Source organism: Zootoca vivipara, chromosome 1 (genome assembly GCF_965207765.1).
Source record: "Zootoca vivipara chromosome 1, rZooViv2.hap1.1, whole genome shotgun sequence".
In the NCBI taxonomy this organism is placed as follows: Eukaryota; Metazoa; Chordata; class Lepidosauria; order Squamata; family Lacertidae; genus Zootoca; species Zootoca vivipara.
In genome coordinates this window covers 107,230,361-107,248,170 of record NC_142582.1, presented here as the reverse complement: position 1 = coordinate 107,248,170, position 17,810 = coordinate 107,230,361, and the positions used below count along the sequence as shown (strand labels likewise).

General features: G+C 42.6%; 1 non-coding gene across 1 annotated transcript; it reads right to left on the bottom strand.

The window, feature by feature from the left end:
* On the bottom strand, positions 1–71 carry TRNAA-UGC (transfer RNA alanine (anticodon UGC)). The gene has a single exon. It is a non-coding gene; the product is annotated as a tRNA-Ala (tRNA).
* Between the last annotated feature and the right edge of the window lie 17,739 nt (positions 72–17,810).

The window sequence follows — 17,810 nt, the reverse complement described above, 5'->3', positions numbered from 1 at the left end:
TGCAGATGCCAGGGATTGAACCTGGGACCTTCTGCATGCAAAGCAGATGCCCTACCACTGAGCTACATCCCTTCCCATGCAAGGGAAACCGAGTCCCATGCTGAATCTTGCAGCTCAAAACCTGAAAGGCACCTGCCAGAGTGACTTGTTCAGAGCAAACAATGGTAGACATCCTAAGGGATGGTCAGGATGAAACAGAGGTAAGTTGTTGAGCATCAGAGGAAAGGGCAAGTTTTGACTACTTTCCCAAATGCTACTTCAGGCAAGGGACCTGCAAGGCCAGACAGAAAGGTATAGCATATTTGAAGGGGGGGGGAACCTGGCAACTCTCAGGTCGAAAAACAGAGATGCATAGAAAATGGAGAAAAGATGGAGTACAGTAAACAAAAAGGGGTGTGCTCTTGAGAGAGACAGAACTCTGTGATGGTGCAACAGTAACAAATTCTCACAGCATGACAGGCGTCTGCTGAAGCATTTCATTTCCCTGCAGCATAATGGTGTGTTATTGCCCATTATCTGTTCTGTCAGTGCTGAAGTCGATATTAAATGGGGGCAGCTGCATTTACCGTAGCTGCCATTCTTCAGCCATCTCCCTGTTGCCATGGAGACCCAGGTGCCCTTTAAACACCCTCCCAGCAGCCTGAGAGCCATTTATCCAGAAATGGATGCCATGTGGCTTGGAGATCACCTATGTTATCCAGCTGCATAGGTGGGACCACTCAGAGGGTCTTTCCCATGTTATCTGCAAGACCCCCTTTCCCAGAGGGTGGCCAGTTCTGTAGGAAAGACTCATGTCATCCCCTCCAGCCCCCCCCCCCCTTGGTTGGACCATTTGATTAGAAATGGCTAACTCATTTATGCACAACCCCCAGCTGTGTGGGATCTGCTCATGCTTGGCCAGAGGAATCTTTAAAGGGCTTCAACAAACCAGTTAATCAAATAAAGGATGGTGGTATTTGCTGTTGCAGGGCGACTGCTGTCAGCAAGATGTAAGTAAGAACTGTGGGACACAGATCAAGTCTACTCTCTACACTAGGCTTCCCCAGCCTACTATACTACAGATGTTTTTGACTACAACTCCCATCAGCCCCTGTCAGCATGGTCGGTGGTTAGGAAGATGGTAGTTAGACTGCATAACATATTTCTGTCTTTTGTAAATTACCAGTGTCTGAGTCTGGGGGCAGAGACAGAAGTCCATGAGACCAGGAATCAGTTCTGTGATAGCCAGTATAACTTGGAGCATTATTTTTGCAAAGTATCCAGATGTCCTTGCCCCCCCCCACCCTCCGCAGCCAATTTAACTCTTTCCCCTTCCTCTGGGACATTTAGATTTCACCAGGATTTTTAACTACTCCTTGCCAAACTAATTCTTCTGAAACTACTTAAATGCTCATCCTTTTAAAAAAAACACCCTATGATTTATTTATTCAGATAATATAATTTACAGAAACAACTTCCTATCAATAATTGCAACCTCTTGCATTCAAATAACCACCTCAAATTGAATATCGGCACCAAACCGCTGCCTTTTGCTTTTCTCAGGCAGCTTCTAAAGTCAGCATATCCAGTCACAATAGGATTTCAGAAATGACAGAAGAAATAAAGGAGAATGACAGACTGATAGCTCAATCTGATATATATGTGGAAGCAAATCCTATCTATTTACATGCAGGCAAGTCTCCTTGGGATTTCTTCTATGGAATAATGTCATGGTATGCTTCTTGCAGATAAGTTCTCACACCCCAGTAACTAAACAAACACAGGACTGCTTCTGTTAAAAAGAATGTAAGAACGAGTAACCATTCAAAACGTACACCTGTATTTCCTGTGTGTCCTGACAGGTATTGTATGCACATAGGAATCATGTTACTTAAAAGAGCATTATTTTTAAAAAACAAACACATGACTTTTAAAGATCTAACAATATATCCAGAATAATGAGATCTTGTGTGATCTCATCAAACATACACAAAACACAATAGTGGTAATTGTAATGAGCCCAAACATATTTCCAGAGTTTCCTGAGAATTCTAAGGAAATGGAGCTAAGCTTTCATTGAAGAGCCTCCCCCCATAGCTGCCAAGTTCTCCCTTTTTTAAAGGGAAATTCCTTTATGCTGAATAGGCTTCCTCGCGGGAAAAGGGAAAACTTGGCAGCTATGCCTCCCCACCCCCACCCCCACCCCCGCAAATATTTATGTCCCAATGGAGAAAGAAGCCAGGAAGGAACTTAACTCTGTACAATTACTGTCTAATATTTATGGCCTCAAATTCATATAAATCAGCAACAATCTCTCATTTAAGAAATGTCTCAACTCATTACTCTTGAGTAATGGAAGTCCTGTGTGTGTCATCTACATGAGAGTGCTCCCTAGCTGTGAACCCTCAATATACACTGCTCTGCAGCTTCAAACATATTTCCATTGCATGTTCATCTTGTCAACAGGCAATATTAGCCATACTGGCTTAACCAAGATTCCTTCCTGTTAAGCCCCTTCTTTACTCTTTTAGAAACAGCAATAAAACAGATGAACTGCAGGTGAACAAATATCTTACCATGTTGACCAGTACTGATTGGATTACATTGCAGCAATAGGAAGCAGGTAGCTGAATAGGACTGAGTAACAATGGTTCAGCCTATATCCCACTATATCAAATATAAGTCAGCAATAGAGAATGTAACTCATATTTCCACTCTTTTTCAATATTTCCATGAGATCATAAATGACAAAGCAAAGATTGAAAAGCAAGATATTTCGGCAACAAAGCTCATTTTAAACTTAATTAACTGATGCATTAAGTGCTAGAGCAGAGGCTTATGGGATCATAATATCAATCTATTTTCCTGTAATATCCACAACATGGGTACAGAGGTTTGCTACCTCAGGCATCTTAAAATCTCCAAATCGTTTTGTTGCCCGATGGCAGATCCATGTACATTGCAATGCCTTTGTCCAGAAAGCCAACTGAAGCAGAGAAATTGGAAAGTAATTTTTAAAACCTGCAGATAGCTGAGCAAAACAGCACTAAAGAGAATTTCACAAAAGCCGGAAAGAACAGGGACAGGGTTTTTTTGGGGGGGTGGTGATGGTAGGGGAGGGAGTAGTTAAGACCAGGGAAGGAAAGGACACATTTGTCACAAAGCAATTAGCGCAGCAGACACTCCAGGGAGTTCTGTGGGCAGATCTGGGTTGACATGTGCTAGAATGATATGGCTGTCCTTGGACCTGATGAGCTGTCCCCCAAAACGTTCTTAGCAGGAAACCCAAAATCTCTACTGAGGGAGAAACGAAACAAGGCCGCCAACCTGCAAAGTGAAATCTAATAGATGGATGGCATCATCAGCTGGCATTTATTCTGAAACAGTTTATAAACAAAGTGTTAATTTGTAACGCTCCAGGTGAGGTGAGCACTCCAGCAGATAAAACTATTTACTTTGACTTTTTTGTGTGGAAAGGAAACAAACGATCCACCTTTTGTCTTCTCCCCTCTCCTTCCATGCTCTATGCAGTCTTTTCTTGGAAACAAAATAGCTATCAATTCCTGTCATAACTTCCTGTATCCGTGCAAAAACCTATCTAGAATATGGATGCTCTTAGAGAAAATAGATTAATGGGTTTGACCTTCCCCCTCCCCACAACAAACTTTCCAGAATAAGAAGGGACATAGAAGGGAAGGGAAGGAAGATGTATCTTTCCCAAGCTCATCAGCAGAGATGTCACTTCCCCAGTTTGCCAATGCTGCCATCACTCCACCACCTTGAATCCTCTTAAAATGTCAGTGGCCTTGCTACTTTTTCAGCAACAGGAGCTCTGATAGGCCACTGAGCTGCTTTTTTTTTTTTTGCAACATGGAGTTGGGCATGCTTTATTTTGAGGACATTTTTAAATCTGTTTGTGATGGGGTAATGGAATTGTATGTGGTGCCACAGATGCTCCATAAGCAACTAATGGGCCATCAAGCTTTTATATGCACTTTAAAAAAATAATAATCACAAACTCACAGGGAAATAATAATCACAAACTCACAAGGAAATGTGGAGAACTGGATTTAAGATTGGAAAAATGAGAAACAGAGTAAAATCAAAATTCTCAGACCTATCCCTAAATGCAAGGGGAGCATATCAATCAGGTGTACAATGTGGCTCCAATGTGGATGCCATCTGGCCCCCAGAGATGGGCAAACCTAGAAAGGGATGCTGCTACCTCATTTGCCACACCTGCACATTTTTTTAATCTTTCAAGAGTGGTGTGAACTAGACAACAAAGAAGCAGTTCCCACTTGGTTTGTGTTTGTTTGTTTGCTTGCTTGCTTGCTTGCTTGTTTCTGGAAACCAAATCCCATCTTTCTATGAAATAGTCATGGTCACTGCAGCAACATGTAAGTTGGCCCTTAGTGTTAAGAAAATAGCTTTCTGAAAGCAACAGAGCCCTGTGTAGCTTGCAGGGGCCAGCTATCCAACCCTTGAAAAAGAATGCTTTGTGCAAGTATGCTTCAGCACTTTGGATGCCCTCAAAGTGCTCAGCTGGCCTAGCTCAAGAATCCGAAGAACAAAGGGAGGTTGTGCCCAGTGAAGATCAGATGCCATTGCCAACGTTGATTACCTAAGCTTGTGAGCCATATTGCTGGTTGCCGACTTCAGTAGCCAGCAGCCTGCATGCTTCACTTTCCCCATTTTATCAATATTGTTGATCAAAGCTTTGAGTAAAATCCCATTTCCCCTGCACACTTTAAAGGACTGGAAAGTATCCAGATGCTGCTGAGGTTTCCCTTGTCCCTTGGCACTTGCTGCCTCAGCCCTTTTTCTTCCTCAGATTAAAGAGACCAAATGGTTCGTTTCAGAGAGAGAGAGAGAGAGAGAGAGAGAGAGAGAGATGCAAATTTCATGGCAGAAGAGAAAGTGATCCCCTCCCTTGCATCATTTTATCCTCTGCCGTGAAGTTTGCATTCAAGAGTCCTTTCAAGAAGAGTTTGGGAAACCTGCCTAGCACAGCTGCGGGGGTTCCTGTTGGAACCAAGCCCTCTCCTTTGGGGTATAAATTTTCTCCAACAGCCACAGGCTTGTGAGTAGCAGAAGAAACGTGGAAGATCTTGCTGTGATCTGAAAGGGAAGGTGGGGGATTTTATTAATCTTTTCTCTTTATCACTCTGCCTGTTAAACATAATTATTCTTCCTCTTGCTGGGCTCCTAGACAGCCATAATTAGGAATTATGGTAATGAGCGCTCACAAAGCTGCCTGCCACTTGCGTTCAAGTGTGTAACCCACAGAAATAGAAAGGGATACCATTCAGAACTCCCATCCACAACATGATTTCAAATACAGTACTAGTTCCCTAGATGAGATTTAAAGGTAGTTTTCTCTCTGGACAATAAGGTATGGCAGAAAATAACATTATCACTCAGTCTTCCCCTTATGAGGGGAAACCCCAAATGTCTTATTTATATCTGAATTGGCCCTTTTGATTCTGGAGGAAAGAAATATCAGAATATTAAAATTCCAAGCAGTCCTCATGTATTTGAGTGACACCCAACAATGTATAAGGGTGAAGTTTAATTTTGCTTGCATTTTAATTTGAACTTCTTGAACCAATATGCAAACTGAAACACAACTATCATTCAAACTTCACACTTCTCCAAATTTCGTGATGCAGTTATCCAATCAGTGTGCACAGAAATTCTTATATCAGGGGAACATTTCATTCAAATGTATTCATCAGTGTAAATAACATCCAAACTGGATCATTTTGGGGGGGGGGGTTGTTCCCCAAAATATGCATATTTGTTAAAAGGGCATACAAAAATAAATGTGTTTATTAGGAGACAGTCACTAAACTGCTGACAAATTTTCACGAGGACTTCACTTTTATTTTTTAAAATCACAAACTGCTAATGAAATGTGAAGAGCTAAATTTAAGATTAGGCAAATGAGAAGTGGATAATCTGATCACCAAATTGATAATCTTTACTGAAAAAGGCAACTTGTAGCCTAACAATCCTACCACAGCCCACCATGTATGTATGACAAACCACCAAGCACTCCATAAATCTCTTATTTGTGTCACTTGCCTGATATGGCAAAAATGGGGAATGCTAAGCAGCTGGCAAGCTTCTTTCAATATGACCAGTCACAAGTAATATAGCCCTCACATGAAGTAGCCTGCGGGGTGTGGAGTGGGACTCTTCTATAACATAATTCAAGAAAATGCTTTACGATACCAAGAATTGGTAACATACTCCAATCTGCCAGCTGCTTAGCAGCAGCTCAATTCAACAAAGCAGGCAGGAACTAATTTGTCAGAGGCCCCCAAAAGCATCTGGTACCATAAAGCAAGTAGATGTAATATCCCTGAAAAGTTTGAGGTTCGTTAGTCCCAGGCAAGCCCTTATGTATCTCTCATATTTGTTTTTTTTTAAAAAAAAATATTTATTAAGAATTTTCTCAAACAACAAAACATACAAAAATACAAAAAACAAGACAAAAACAAAATACCATACATACAAAACAAAGCAAGAAAAAAAAAGAAAAAAAGAGGAAAAACAACAACAACAAAAATCTAGCAATCAAATCTTTTTTCATAACTTCGTTATAGGACTTCCCCGATTCTCCCCATATTGGGTCCATTATAATAACTAGATTAACAGTATTCAATATACATGGTATCTCATATTCCAATTCTACTTTTTTCTCGTTTTATCCAATGATTCCAATCTCACATTTCTATTTACCTTTCAATATATAATCCATAACTTTCCCTCACCTTCATTTTTTTTGCTATCAATGAATCATCCTTCAATTATTATCTCTTGTATCATTATACATAATACATTTATGACAATCAGAACTCCATCCCTCCTTCCACCAATTCCAGATTCTCTGGAGATTTCAGCGAATTCCGTAATTCAAACCAGTATCGGGTCTTCCATATCATCAGTCCATTAATTCCTCATAGAATTCTTCTACCCCATTCCCACCCTTTCCCATATCCTCTTTCCAACTTTTTTGTACCACTCCTTCTGTTTCTCCCTCCCTCTATCTACCTCCCAACATCGTTTAGCCTTTTTAGAATTTCCCTCAAATATGCCCTGTACTCCCCCTCTCACTGGGAGTACAAAGGCCCATCCTGTTTTTTCCTTGAGTGGTTCTTGTAGCATGTCCTTTCTCTGTCCCACATCTCTCACTTGTGGGGCATTTTTCTCATCTTCCTCCTCTTCTTCAATGTGCATAGGAATCTGCTGCTCTGTTTCCCTGTCTGTTGACAAATGTTCCTCTTGGTCCTCTGATGCCTCTCCATGTCTATTGTCCAAAATATTCCTTAATAGTTGATTTTGCTCATTCAGTTCATTTTTAATGTCCAGGAGTATCATAGAAATCCTTTGCCAGAGTCCCTCTTTGTTGGATGTTGAGACTACAGCCATCTTATCACTTTCCATCCCGTGGGAAAACAGCCAAGTGCAAAGCCGGAAATGGCAGGAATATTGTTTAGAAATTTAGTTCTCCATTTTAAATCCAGTCTGGAAATTTTTTTTCTCTTTTAAATCACTCCATAATTAAAGTTCTTTGCTTTTTTTTTAAGATCCAATCCAAGCCAAGTTAAATAAAATCCGTAATCCTCACTTAATTTCTATGGTCCATTCGCCAGTCCCTCCAGGGACCCAGAACGGGCTTCTTCAGGGACTTCCTTTAAAATCAGTTCTTTAACTTGCAGGGAATTTAATTTAAACTTTACTCTTCACTCCCCCCCTTCAGGGAGAGAGCTTTTAAGTCCAATTGATAACAAATTAAATGTTTCTTTTCACCTTCCCGGCAGGGATCAGGTTACCGTTTCATCAGTCTCTCAATAGAGGAGGTCGACTTCCCTTTTACCCCTCCTCCGTGTCCAAATTGATTCAGTTCCAATTGTTTTAAATAATTTACTCACGGGTCCCAACTTCTTTAGTTTAAGAAAAGGGAAGGAATCCACCGCTCTCCGCTGCCGGCACGTAGCTTCACTTCGCGAGGGTGACGATCGCTCTCAAAATGGCCCCCCGCGACTACCACTCCAACTCTCTCCGGAGCTCTAAGGCTTACCGGGGAGTTGAGGAGTCGCAGATCGGGACGCCGCTGAGCTAATTCGGCCCCAGGAAGCACTACCTGAGGCTCTTTTGGGGAGGTGAGTCACTATCTCACCTCCCCCCCCCCCCTCGCAAAGCCGGGTTGCCTCGGAGCTCGAGGCGAACCCCGCCGATCAGCGCTGGCGGTGGCCGGAAGTCCGTATCTCTCATATTTGACACCTTCCCACTCTTTTACTGACCTGTACTCTTGAACCTCCTCTTAAACCTTCTATCTAGATGACATGATTTTTCAAGTGGGCAATATACTGTGGTTACTAATTTGCTCAGTAAGATCCAAATGATGCTCTCTAAGGAAGTGGTTTTATTTTTTTTGTGGGCTATGATATGAAGTCTCCTCATATTCTCCCCCAACAAGGACCACTGTGGGTGCAGGTACATTTGCATAGCTGCCAACTCTCCCGTTTTCCCCAGGAAACCCCAGTTTTAAAGCCATTTCCCACTGTCATCCCGAATGGGGAAATATCCCGCCATTCCCCGGAATTTTTTATTTTTATTTTTGCAAAAAGAGCCAGGAAGTGCATGCACAAGTATCACTCTTTACTTTTTCCTATCTCCATGGACACACCTGTTCCCGGTACAAAGACTTGCTTTGCGAGCAGAGCCAGGAAGTGTGCACACGGGGATCACTCTTTAACTTTTCTCTATGGTGCTAGCCTGGTTCTAAAGAGCTGCCTGCCTCTTTAAGAAGATTCCACTCTGCTGCCAAGGCTTTTGATTTTTGTCTTCCCTTCCCACCTGTTGCCCGCTTTTGATTTTTCCATCTCCATTTGCAGAGCTTGGAAAATATCTGCTCCTTCAAGGAGTCAGCATGGAACCCCCACCCCCCACCCCTTACTGGGGCAAGTTCTCTTTCGGAAGAGCAAGTCTGGGCTGGTGGAAGGAATCCTGCAAATATCAGATGGTGCCACTTTGGGAGGGGTGTGTGTGTGTGTGTGTGTGTGTGTTATCTCTCCCCTCCCACCTTTTTTTCCATTGGGAAGTTCTAGGACAAGTGGGAAAGGAAGTATGTAGGACAGCCCCCAAACTTTTGCAGGTGCAAATAATATAGATGTAAATCACAGTGGAGTCTGATAAGGCACAAGTTTGCTTTAGCATATTTTGTATGATTCCCAATGTTCTGGTCTAGCAGGGCAACACATACTGCCCAACATAGCTGCCAAGTTATCCCTTTTTTAAAGGGATTTTCCCTTATGCTGAATAGGCTTCCTCGCGAGAAAAGGGAAACCTTGGCAGCTATGCTGCCCAATGTAAGCAGGCACACTAGAAGCCAATAATTTCCCTCTTTTATTTTGTGGTATGACAGATGACATGTACTTATCTGTACGTTTCAAGAGATTCTACTGCAATTCTACAGCAATTAGGGAAAAGCCAGCATTTCTTCACCCAGAGCTGATCCTAACAGGCAAGCCTCTGTTCTGCAGTTTCTAAGGAAATGAAACTTGGAGCTATGGTGCTAATTCTTTCCTTTGCCCCATGGAAGGCTTGAAGACTTCTCTCCCTGTAAGTAGCGATCATGTGGCTCTTCATGATAGCATTGCACGACTTGGCAGTTTTACCTGCTGGTGCTATTTACATCCACGCTAAGCCTGATCCTTCCTGTTAGAAATAGGTTTGCTTGCTTTAAAGTTTCACCCACAGCTGTGTCTAATGCTACAAATATATTCATTTTGCATCCATATCCTTTTATGGCTGCACCCTACCTTAGTCTGCAGATATTTTGGCTCCTCAAAGTAAGAACAAAGACTGAGAAAATGGGCACCTCTGTTATGAGAAAACCTCATAAGGGGCTCTGCATTATTTCCTACCCACGCTGATGGGTGGAATCTTTGCTCGGGGTTTTTCTCTGCCTGTATCTAATTTGTCTCGGAAGCCTCGCAGACACTTTTCATAGGCCAATGCTTCCCTTTAAACACAGGGAAAGGACTCAGGCATGCTGACAAGCTGCATCCTCAACGCTGCATCTCTATTTATACTGCATAACATTACCTCATCTCCAGCCAATCGGGGCTTGCCATGCCTCAACACTCTCTCCCTTCGCCTTGTGCTACACCTGCCACTGCCACCGGAGCAGCCCACTGTCAGATCAAGCATGGGGGAGTACAGAAAACCTGCAGCTCAACAGTTAGTAGTTGTGGGGGGGGGGGCCACGCACGAGGCCACACAGTTAAAACAAAATATAAACAGGTGGGCTCTTGGCACACATTTCTTCTGCCAGCTGAACTGAAAGGAAAGTGAACACAAAATTTCAAGCTCAGTAACAAAAGGCAGTGCTCCCTTCTGCTAGCTGGGACATTCCAGCTTCACTGCTTCATCAAAGTGTCTGGGAACAAGGTGACCCTCCTGTCTCGTGAGAGGCGTCTTGGAGAGGCATCTGCGAGCTGCAGCACAAGTGGAAAAAGTTCCTGACAGGTTTGAAAGCTCCCGTAGGGAGGAAAGTCAGTGCCTCTTAAGCAGAGGTGAAACTAAATGGGCTTTATTACTACTGGTACTCTTGCAATGTGAAAATCAGGGTCAAAAATCCAAATGTCCTTTCATATATTCTGGCTTTGACAACACTGGAAACAACCTAAAGCAATTGTGCACATTTAGGTCTTGATTGCTAGACACAGCTCTGTTCAGTGAGCACATGATGTAGGGTTGGGTTATTGCTGGGAACAGGGAGAAATTTGATTTGGTTCATGTTTAAAGGTGAACCTACCTAATTTGCCCATTCCATAACAATACATGAGCCAAAACACTCTCACCCATCAAAATTCACATTCTGAATTTTGCAATGCAGTTTCCCAGCCAACAAATGTGTACAAAAATGCATATATTCAGATAAAGTGTCCAGAAAAATTCATATACTAGTGAAAAGAGCATACATTATTTTTAGGAGAAATTGCCTTCCAAAAATTGGCATCGTAGGCAAAATTGCATACAAACATGTTTATATTAAGATAAATTTGCACTAAAATGCTGATGAATTGTCATAAGGACTACTTAAAAAATAATAATCACAAACTGATCTGGTTGGCCACTGTGAGAAAAGAAACCTGGACTAGATAGGCCATTGAGTGGCCTGATCAAGTAGCCTCATCTTACAGTTCTTATATGGAGAATTGATCTTTAGACTGGAAAAAATGGGAAAGTGGGAGAAATCTAAACTGACAGATTCACCCACCCCTCATTATTGCTGCACTTCAACTGGTGGCAGAAGTCATCCAAAAGCAATTCTGTTATGTTCTCCTTGTGTGTTTGTATGTGTGTTTATAGATATAGATATAAAATTATACATTGCATTAGGTCAAGAAAATTATTTCAGTGACTAGACATTACTCAAAAAAATGGAAAGGTATCATTGTGACGCATCATTTCATGAGTACCATTCGGTGATTCATAATCTGAAACATTCCGATTCATGACATCAACATTTACAGTGTTTCAGTTTGGGACATATACATTCATAAGGATGCAAAAGGACATTTAGTTTCCTAGTATTGTGCTGCTGTCACTCATTATTAATACTAGATACAGGATGTTCTGAACCAACTGGGAGTACAAACAACACACACGCATGGGCCTTTGCCTAAGTTCCACCCTGTTAGGACAGCAGAAGAATGGGAGATCAGCAGCCTTTAGTCCCGTCAGGAAAAAAAGGTGGTGTATAAATTATTAATTAATGATAATTCTCATGAAGAAATAGAGTAAAAGAGTAATGGAATTGTAAAGTTGGAAGGTACCCTGCGGATCATCTAGTCCAATCCTCTGCGATGCAGCTGCCCCATACAGGGATTGAACCTGCAACCCTGGCATTATCAGCACCATGCTCTAACCAGCCAAGCTATCCAGGCTGTTCTAAATGTGAGGCAGGCAGGTGGGATGCTGCCAAAGATCACTGTGCTTTTTGTTTTGGCTTTCAAGTGAACCAGTCCAAGTCCCAATTGTGCACATATGTAAATTGAAGTGCATCAACCACAGCTGAAAATTGTACATGTAGTACCATTTTTTACACATACCACAAAACTCCCACAGCAAACCTGCTTGATTAAGGTAACCATACATATCCCACTGGTTACATTTATACAGTATAATTATATTTACATAATGAAAACTTGCAGACTGCTGAATGAAAGTTTGATCATTGACTTTTAAGGGATATACCTAATTCTACAAACCATTCAGGACAGCATATCACAGCAGCCCTTTGAGGTGATTTAAGCTTAAGGTAACAATAACTTGTCAAAGACCTCCCAGTGAGTCTCATGACTGAGAGAAGATTCAAACCCAAATCTCCCCAATCTAACACAGGTTCTCTGTGATAACAGTGAATGAAGAACTTGTATAACCATAATGCTTTGCATCTTTTTAGCATTTTAGAGCATTCTCAGCACTTCACATACATCATCGTGTTGTAATGCGTACGATGATTTCCAGGTCTGTTCTGTGTGTCTAGAAATCCTTGATCTGTGTGTCTAGAAATGTGACGCAGGAGGAAGTGTGGATGAGCCCCAAGTCACATTCCAATGTGCCCTTAGATAAAGGACAGAGGATGTGTTCCTTCCAGCACTATAGCTTCAATCTTAAGTACTTTCCTTGCATGCAAAGAAAGGCTCCCGCAGATTGAGCAGAGATGACCAATAGTGGGTTCTAATGGTGAAGAAGGTGGTTTCTGCATGTGCTGCAGAGGGAAGTGGGGGACAGGTGGAGCTTGTCCCTTCTCCTTGCCCATCTAGGAGAAGGAACACTGACCCTAAACCTCAACTGCCATGTGCCTATACTCATTCATGAGAAAAACTTTGGGAGTAAACCCTGAGGAAAAATCCATACTCACTGCCTCATGGGATATCTTCTGAAGAAGAAAAGGCTACGGAGTAAACTGTACACAAATCTGGAGCAGAGTTCCTAAGATGGTTGGATGGTGCCTTGTACACCTCCTTCCGGCTAATCCTGCAGCCCAGCTGGTGCCAAACATACTGCTCTGCTTTCCTCTGGACCATACCATTGAGGCTGAGAGAGGAGTTTGTCGCCGGGGCGACAAAAAAAGAAAGAAGAAGATATAAGTCTGGATACCCATTGCTGGAAACTGCAGTTGGGGAATGTTTTTGTAGCCAGGTCCTGCTGGAGGGCTTCCCATGGGCACCTGGCTGGCCACTGTGCAAACTGCATGCTGGACTAGATGGGCCATTGGCCTGATCCAGCAAGCTCTTCTTACGTTCTTACCTAAAAACAATCTCTGCTCTTGGCAAGACTGGGGATGCTTCTATATTATCTTAAGAAGGAAGAAGGAAAGGAAAGGCACTGCACCACCACAAAGTATTTAATATTATATGCACACAGTGGCAAGGTGGGAAGAATGACTACACAGATGCTGCATGCATACAATGTTAATAGCTTCCCATATATCTAGAAAAGGGGAGGGCTGGCTTCGATTTCTGTGGCTCTCTCTCCCCCCCCCCCCATTTTAAATGAGGCTAGACCAAATGCAAGAAAAATACTAATGAAGCAAGTAAGGAGAAAATCAGGGGACTGCCTAATCTGTCGCTTAAAAGATTTGGCTTGCCTTTATCCACTTGCGAATAAATTCAGCAACAAACAGCAACCTTTTAAGAACGAGCAAGCGCCAAGTCAAAAGAGCCTACTAGTCCTGCCCATCTAGTCCTGCATCCTGTTCTCACAGTGGCCAACCAGATGCCTCTGGGAAACCCGCAAGCAGGACCTGAGTGTAACAGCCCTCCCCCGACTTGTGATCTCCAGCAAATGGCATGCAGAGGCATACTGCCTCCAATAAGGGAAGTCAAACGTAGCCATCGTGGCTACTAATAAGTAAATTGTACATGCTAAGGCAGCAGGAAGCTCTTCCATTTAAAATGATAATAAAAGCTGACCAGTGCTGAAAGACTGAATTCAAGGTTTGAATCAGAACATATTTTTGCAAGTAATCCTACATGGGCACATTTCTGCCATAAGGCTATTTTCTGCTCACCCTGTAGAAAGCTAGGTCACAACAGCCACAACAAAGGACCCTGCATAGCATCTCAGACCAACGCGTATTTATTATGCCATAAGCTTTTGTAGATTACAGCCCTCCACTTCATCAGCTGAATGTTGCAGGGACACTTTGGGCTACAAGAAGCCAGACTAGTTATAAACCACAATCACGAAGCACAAAGGTAATAAAAAAACAACAACCATTTGTCAGACCCCTGTTGCAAACAGACACAGGCAGCTACATTCCAGAGAGAGATTTGGGGAGGAATTAAACGTAGCGCTATGGCGATCGTTCTGTCAGTGAGCTATTCAGCTTGCCAGATGGAACAATCCTCCTCTCCTCCCCACCCACTCCTGTACTGTACTGGGGGGGGGTGTTCTCCCAACCCCTCCCCAGAACCAATTTCAGGTGGATGAGGGTGGTGGTGGTGGGGAGAAGCTCTGTTGCGCTAGAAGAAATTCTTGCATGGGCTTCTGCTACAGAATTTCCTCCCAGGAAAACTACTGCTTTAGGGCAAAGACTGCTCACCCACAGAGGACCCTCTTTTTCCCAAAGGCCCCTGCAAGGTGGGCTTTTGTCCCCTCTCCAAAGGCTTTCAAGGGGGCCACTGCTGTGCAAACTAATGGAGGCATCACTTTCAATGGCTGATTTGAGAAACCAGGAGATCCCCATAAGCATATTAAGGTGAAAGGTAATCATCTACCCTGAAGCTGGTTCCAGTTCTACAGCTCTGGAAATGCGGTTTTTCTCTTCCTTGATCCTGTTACCAACACATGAACTAATGAAGATAAAGATGGTGTTTGCTATGTGAAGCACTCGCACAAACACTTATTATATAGCAATGCAAGTGCAGTGACATATTTTCTGCCTTCCGTTTTTTTGTACTCATAAATCTGCTGCATTACAAGACTCTGCCGATGCCAAGTGTTTAGCAAACACACAGGCTTGGCAGCCACAATGTTACTAGAAGGGACTTGCGCCTTGAGAAGCAGTTTTGCCAACTGCCGCTCCTGGTTACACTTGCTGAAAGCTTCCACTATTCTCTGGACCCTGCCACCAATCATAGGAGCCAACAATAATACGAAATCAGCTCAGTGCCTTTACAAGCAAGCGGCGCTGCACTGAAGATGTTGAGGGCTTTCAAAAACTTGCTCAGTAGGATGCTTTCAATCTCCACATTCAGATCGCTTGCAAATAATTTGCACCTGCAGGAAAACACATACTCTCCAACATTTCATCAAAATAGGCCTGGTGCATTTGTATTGCTTGTTCTCACATCAATATCACTAAATAAGTGGAAATGGATGCATCGGCCCATTTCCATTCTATTCCAGTTTTGCATGCATTCAATCATAGCTCCATTCCATTCTTTTTTTTCTTTCGCATATTTTTTTAAAAAAAACCTGAAATGCATCAAGGGAAAACGTGCATCATGGTGCACTCTCTCTCTATATATATATATTTGTTGTTGTTGTTTAGTCATTTAGTCGTGTCCGACTCTTCGTGACCCCATGGACCAGAGCACGCCAAGCACTCCTGTATTCCACTGCCTCCCGCAGTTTGGTCAAACTCATGTTCATAGCTTCGAGAACACTGTCCAACCATCTCATCCTCTGTCGTCCCCTTCTCCTTGTGCCCTCCATCTTTCCCAACATCAGGGTCTTTACCAGCGAGTTTTGCGAGCTGATCGATAGCTGTGCTCTGATGTGCATACGAGTCAGGTATCTGCAAAGTTCCCTTTAAAAGCAGACTGAACTAATGCCTCCTCCATCTCCACTACACATGGTTGAAAGTTCTTTATCGCCTACCACACATTGTATTCATTTATTATGGAACAAAGCACCAGACACTGGATTCTGGTGCTATGTTGGTAAAATGACCATAGAAAGTAATTCACTAGACTGTTTAAGCACACAGTCTACAAGGCTATGCTTATGACAGAATAGCTGCAGGTCAAACACATTCAGTGACATTTATTGCCTGGATAGGAGGTTATGGAGGGGTGGAAGCAAGGCAATGCATGTTTTGTGTCACTGATATACAATTGCAGTAGTCAAGTTGTATCTTCCTATTCATCAAGCCTGAAGTGTGTGTGTGTGTTCATGCAAAGATAATTATTCAGAAGGTGTGTCTTCTCCTATGGAGTATTTAGTAACTCCATCCTATTTTAATTTATTCAGCACTTAAGCTGCAAGTAGCTGCTGTAAAATCTGCCTAGGGTGACTAGTTGCTGCAGGTGAAACATGTTCCCACTATCAAGCTTTTGCACCCCAATTTCTTGAGCCAAAGCCTCTTTACTGCTGAGGCATATTAAATGCAGAAGTATGAGCAAATTTGATACATGGTGGAAAAGAGGCAGGTTCTCCATCCACTACTGAACTCTGCATGAACCCAAGTTGTCTACACAATACCGGTTTAGAACTGTGAACAGGCCCTGAGAAAAAGGAGAACTGCAGCTGTGATCTTATGGGCCTTGCTGTTAAAAAAACAACAACAACCACTGTCCTTCTTTCAGGGAAAACAAGGCAGTACATCACCAGGGCTCACTGTGACCAGATGGAGGAGGAAACATGGGGCAGTTTCTATTCAGAGTAGGAGCAAGAACATCAGCTCTTTTAGGCCCAGGTAAATGATAGATCTGTTTTGCTCTGGCAAGTGAAAGAAATAATGAGACTTTCAATGACTTTTCTTTTGATTTCTGCTTCACATTAGCAATTTCAGTGGCTGCATTTATCTGCAAAATTGTTTGCATTTTGAATTCAAGGCTTGCTGGTGGTTACATTTCAGCTGGCTGATTATCTATTGTTAAATCTCAGTATGTTCTGCAAGTTTAACCCATGAAATCAGAAGTAAGCACCAGTGAGTTTAATGGCACTTACTTCCAGGTAACTCTATGTATTCTATTTTTTTTTAAGTTTAATCTTTAAGGGGTCATGGGACTCCTCCTTGAAAGACTAGCCATTCTTCCTTCAATGTTGTGCTTAAATTTCTTTGCAAACCTGCCTGCCTCCCTGGGGACATTGCTATGGACTTGGGGTTTGGGGACATGGATATGGGGGCTCTCAGGGTGAGCTTCAACATTTACCAACACACCACCGATGAAAGTAGCCTGTTGCATGGTACAATTTTTCCCCTCACCGTAAGACCTGGTTACAGGTGCCCAAAGCCCATCATAACAAGGGAGAAATAAGTCTGTTTCTTGGGATAGAGCTTAATTTCTTCTCCATCCAGCAAAATGTGCTGCTTTTATGCATTTTAGGCAACTTTTCAAAATATAATGAACAAAACTCACATCACAATTTTCAATATAAGTTTTCATAAACACTCAGGATTGAAAATGCATAAACCTCTGCTCTAGTTATGGCTCACACTTATATTGTCCTTAAGAAATAGCTAAATATTTCCCACTCACTGAGTTCACTACTAATAAAATCCCACGGCTGCTGCTGTCTTCACATTGAAATTATACCTGGTCACCTTCCAGGGCTCCACAGGTCACATTGGAAAGCTCAATCATACTCCCAGCGCATCCTCAACATAGACTTGGATTTAGATGTGTGATTGTTTACCATATGTTTCCCACCTCCCTCCCTCCAACATAGTTTTCAACAATCTCTCTGGGTATAAATACCGGCTGGGTCTGTGGGTGTGAACATTCATGTAGTGCTAATCAAATATGTTGCTTGACAAAGTCCTCTTTCTTGTGATGCCCTCTGCTTCTGCTTCT